Source organism: Pecten maximus, chromosome 2 (assembly GCF_902652985.1).
Source record: "Pecten maximus chromosome 2, xPecMax1.1, whole genome shotgun sequence".
Taxonomy (NCBI): Eukaryota; Metazoa; Mollusca; class Bivalvia; order Pectinida; family Pectinidae; genus Pecten; species Pecten maximus.
In genome coordinates, this window is record NC_047016.1 from 53,684,810 (window position 1) to 53,690,809 (window position 6,000).

Below are 6,000 nucleotides of genomic sequence, written 5' to 3' on the forward strand. Positions count from 1 at the left end.
GTGTGTACGGTAAAACCTCGTTATATCAATCACTGGTTTGTGTGTACGGTAAAACCTCGTTATATCAATCACTGGTTTGTGTGTACGGTAAAACCTTGTTATATCAATCACTGGTTTGTGTGTACAGTAAAACCTCGTTATACCAATCGGAGTCCAACCCTTCCTTCCGTCTACGATTGAAGTTTCCACTTCCGGCCATTTTAAAAATCTTAAATTCTCACTAAAACTAGGTACTATACTAAATTTCACACAATATATTTTCATGATACATGGAATTTATTTTTAAGATAGTATGTGGTCTAGGTGTTTTTGTTGTCCCGATCCGCGTTCCCTTCGCTTTACACTGTTCTCCATACTCCAATTTACTTAATTCCGACAGTTTTCTTGTTAATCCAAAAGAACCAACTGACTACATTTTGAAAAGGTTATATTATTTCAGGCGTAAAAATGTTGCCCCATCACAAAATGTTCGTGTCCCCAACAAAATCCTCAATTTACATGTATTCCAAATCAGCCATATGAAATGTACACTTGTATTCTGAAACCTTGTGAATATTTCGTTGCCAAGAAATGAAATATATTCCAAACACAGATATAAAATAAATTCCAAATTAGTATCGTACTTCTTTGTCAAAGGAATAAAATACGTTTCGATCCCACTCGTGTATATTTCGTTGTTGGAGAAATATTTGATTTGATCCCGTGACTTAGGACCAGGTATTAACCCGTTCTAATTCCCGGTCCGATCACGACTTAATCCCGAGGATATGTGCAACACATAAACTTGTACCAAATACACTAAGACAAATAAGATTAATATTATATAGCTGTCCCGTATTATCCTATTTTTTTTCATAAATCCAACTTACTAAAAGCATGGTCAGCCAAACAGACTCCGACATATTATCAGTACAATTCGGAACAGGATTTTTATTATAATTTGATAAAAAAAAATATTCCTGATTCCAACCTCCTTTGAGAATAAGTTTATTGGCAAGATGGGCTTTTTATGGTATGTTTACCAAAAAATGTTATAAAATTGGATTTTCAGGTTACATGAAAGCTGGACAGCATTTTACTGACAATTACTGATATTGAGTCAAACATCCGCTATTTTTGTGCATGTCGTTTGGTATTGAGTGTATGCGGGTATTCGGATACCCGACACCTGTTTATAGGGATATATGATATGTACGTATTAGTGATATAATTGTATCAGTCGTTTGATTGGAGGAGATACGCCACTTCGAGTACAAAACCGCCAACTGACTGAACAGCTGTGCTTAGATGTCTACTGTATACGCACGTCTCACATTAGACTTAATTACTATTATAAAGTTATATCTGATTTGATTAAACTTACCAGCTTATAATCATTAAATATTTTCACTTCAGTAGCATGTTTATGTCAATGTCCTTCAAAACTCACAGCCTTAGAATGTTTACGATGGTTCCTTCATAGAACGTAAACTTCATTGACATATCAGTAAACAACGTAGTTCAAAATGTATTACTAAATGGACATTAACTATGACCATTGATGTTACTGTTATAGAACTCTGTACTAGGATCATGTACTCTATACTAAATGGACATTAACTATGATCGTTGATGCTACTGTTATAGAACTCTGTGCTAGGATCAGATACTCTATACCAGACCGGTAACAATCGTAACATCCAAATTTCACTTTAAAGGAGATGCTGAAAATCTCGTATTTTGGGAATTTCAGTTTGTAACAAGAAATATCTTAGTTCAATGCTCGTGGTTATAATGTAAAACTGCTGGGGAAATAAATTAACGTTTCAACACCATGGCAAAATTATATCCGCTTGAATCATTTTTGGTGATACTAAGACTGCATTTATATCAGGAATATCATCTTATTAATGTGTCACTTGACAAGATACACCCACTTATTCAGTTTGTATTCAATCTTAACTTTGTTTCGTTTTTAGCTGCACATCTGCATTTTGCATTTACCGCTACATGGACCAATCACATACCTCACCGTGACCAGTAACGCCACCTGACGCGTCATATCCGGGACCGAAAGAATATGAAACGACTATGTCGAAAAAGCAACTATCTTAAAGCATACACGTTACTTTTTAAGAACAGAGGAATCTCGTTATCTCAAAACGTGTGACTGGTTTGTGTGTACAGTAAAACCTCGTTATCTCAAAACGTGTGACTGGTTTGTGTGTACAGTAAAACCTCATTATCTCAAAACGTGTGACTGGTTTGTGTGTACAGTAAAACCTCATTATCTCAAAACATGTGACTGGTTTGTGTGTACAGTAAAACCTCGTTATCTCAAAACATGTGACTGGTTTGTGTGTACGGTAAAACCTCGTTATCTCAAAACGTGTGACTGGTTTGTGTGTACAGTAAAACCTCGTTATCTCAAAACGTGTGACTGGTTTGTGTGTACAGTAAAACCTCATTATCTCAAAACGTGTGACTGGTTTGTGTGTACAGTAAAACCTCATTATCTCAAAACGTGTGACTGGTTTGTGTGTACAGTAAAACCTCGTTATATCAATCACTGGTTTGTGTGTACAGTAAAACCCTCGTTATATCAATAACTGGTTTGTGTGTACAGTAAAACCTCGTTATGTCAAAACGTGTGGCTGGTTTGTGTGTACAGTAAAACATCGTTATCTCAAAACATGTGACTGGTTTGTGTGTACAGTAAAACCTCGTTATATCAAAACGTGTGACTGGTTTGTGTACGGTAAAACCTCGTTATCTCAAAACATGTGACTGGTTTGTGTGTACGGTAAAACCTCGTTATCTCAAAACATGTGACTGGTTTGTGTGTACGGTAAAACCTCGTTATCTCAAAACGTGTGACTGGTTTGTGTGTACGGTAAAACCTCGTTATCTCAAAACATGTGACTGGTTTGTGTGTACGGTAAAACCTCTTTATATCAATCACTGGTTTGTGCGTACAGTAAAACCTCCTTATATCAATCACTGGTTTGTGCATAGTGAAACCTCGTTATATCAATCACTGGTTTGTGTGTACAGTAAAACCTCGTTATGTCAGTCACTGGTTTGTGTGTACAGTGAAACCTCGTTATATCAATCACTGGTTTGTGTGTACGGTAAAACCTCGTTATATCAATCACTGGTTTGTGTGTACAGTAAAACCTCGTTATGTCAATCACTGGTTTGTGTAAAGTAAAACCTCGTTATATCAATCACTGGTTTGCTTGTACAGGGAAAGGGTTGATGTAAATTGATGATGCTTCTAGGAGATGGATCGAGGTAACTAGGAGATGGATCGTGGTAAATAGGAGATGGATCTAGGTAACTAGGAGATGGATCAATGTAACTAGGAGATGGACCAAGGTAACTAGGAGATGGATCGAGGTAACTAGGAGGTGGATCTAGGTAACTAGGAGGTGGATCGAGGTAACTAGGAGATGGATCAATGTAACTAAGAGATGGATCTAGGTAACTAGGAGATGGATCAAGGTAACTAGGAGATGGATCAAGGTAACTAGGAGATGGATCTAGGTAACTAGGAGATGGATCAAGGTAACTAGGAGATGGATCAAGGTAACTAGGAGGTGGATCTAGGTAACTAGGAGATGGATCAAGGTAACTAGGAGATGGATCTAGGTAACTAGGAGGTGGATCTAGGTAACTAGGAGATGGATCAAGGTAACTAGGAGATGGATCAATGTAACTAAGAGATGGATCAAGGTAACTAGGAGATAGATCAAGGTAACTAGGAGATAGATCAAGGTAACTAGGAGATGGATCAAGGTAACTAGGAGATGGATCGAGGTAACTAGGAGATGGATCGAGGTAACTAGGAGATGGATCTAGGTAACTAGGAGAGGGACCGAGGTAACTAGGAGATGGGTTAAGGTAACTAGGAGATGGATCGAGGTAACTAGGAGATGGATCGAAGTAACTAGGAGATGGATCTAGGTAACTAGGAGATGGATCGAAGTAACTAGGAGATGGATCAAGGTAATTAGCAGATGGATCAAGGTAACTAGGAGATGTATCTAGGTAACTAGGAGATGTATCTAGGTAACTAGGAGATGGACCGAGGTAACTAGGAGATGGGTCAAGGTAACTATGAGATGGATCTAGGTAACTAGGAGATGGTTCTAAGTAACTAGATGGATCTAGGTAACTATGAGATGTATCTAGGTAACTAGGAGATGGATCTAAGTAACTAAAAGATGGATCTAGTTAACTAGGAGATGGATCAAGGTAACTAGGAGATGGATCAAGGTAACTAGGAGATGGATCAAGGTAACTAGGAGATGGATCTAGGTAACTAGGAGATGGATCTAGGTAACTAGGAGATGGATCAAGGTAACTAGGAGATAGATCAAGGTAACTAGGAGATGGATCGAAGTAACTAGGAGATGGATCAAGGTAACTAGGAGATGGATCAAGGTAACTAGGAGATGTATCTAGGTAACTAGGAGATGTATCTAGGTAACAAGGAGATGGATCTAGGTATCAAGGAGATGAATCTAGGTATCAAGGAGATGGATCTAGGTATCAAGGAGATATTTTTTTGAATGTAGAGGAAAGATTGAGGTAACTAGGAATAATACAGATTAATCTATGAGATGAGTAATAGGATCAAATAGATTGATGGAGCTAACTGGGATTTGGATTATGGTAACCAAGAGTTACATAGACAAAACCAGTGATGGGTTTTGAGAAAGCAAGGATATGATTGAGATGACCAAAATATTCATTAAGGTAACCAGGAAATGGATCGAGGTAACAAAGAGATGGACTGAGGTAACTAGGAGGTGGATCTATGTAACTAGGAGATAGACAGAGGTAACAAGGAGATGGATCTAGGTAACTAGGAGGTGGATCTAGGTAACTAGGAGGTGGATCTAGGTAACTAGGAGATGGATCTAGGTAACTAGGAGGTGGATCTAGGTAACTAGGAGATGGATCTAGGTAACTAGGAGGTGGATCTAGGTAACTAGGAGGTGGATCTAGGTAACTAGGAGGTGGATCTAGGTAACTAGGAGATGGATCTAGGTAACTAGGATGTGGATCTAGGTAACTAGGAGGTGGATCTAGGTAACTAGGAGATGGATCTAGGTAACTGGGAGGTGGATCTAGGTAACTAGGAGGTGGATCTAGGTAACTAGGAGGTGGATCTAGGTAACTAGGAGATGGATCTAGGTAACTAGGAGGTGGATCTAGGTAACTAGGAGATGGATCTAGGTAACTAGGAGATGGATCAAGGTAACTAGGAGATGGATCAAGGTAACTAGGAGATGGATATAGGTAACTAGGAGATGGATCAAGGTAACTAGGAGATGGATCTAGGTAACTAGGAGATGGATCTAGGTAACTAGGAGATGGATCTAGGTAACTAGGAGATGGATCAAGGTAACTAGGAGATGGATCTAGGTAACTAGGAGGTGGATCTAGGTAACTAGGAGATGGATCTAGGTAACTAGGAGATGGATCTAGGTAACTAGGAGGTGGATCAAGGTAACTAGGAGGTGGATCTAGGTAACTAGGAGGTGGATCTAGGTAACTAGGAGATGGATCTAGGTAACTAGGAGGTGGATCTAGGTAACTAGGAGATGGATCTAGGTAACTAGGAGATGGATCAAGGTAACTAGGAGATGGATCTAGGTAACTAGGAGGTGGATCTAGGTAACTAGGAGATGGATCAAGGTAACTAGGAGATGGATCAAGGTAACTAGGAGATGGATCTAGGTAACTAGGAGATGGATCTAGGTAACTAGGAGATGGATCTAGGTAACTAGGAGATGGATCAAGGTAACTAGGAGATGGATCTAGGTAACTAGGAGGTGGATCTAGGTAACTAGGAGATGGATCTAGGTAACTAGGAGATGGATCTAGGTAACTAGGAGGTGGATCAAGGTAACTAGGAGGTGGATCTAGGTAACTAGGAGGTGGATCTAGGTAACTAGGAGATGGATCTAGGTAACTAGGAGGTGGATCTAGGTAACTAGGAGATGGATCTAG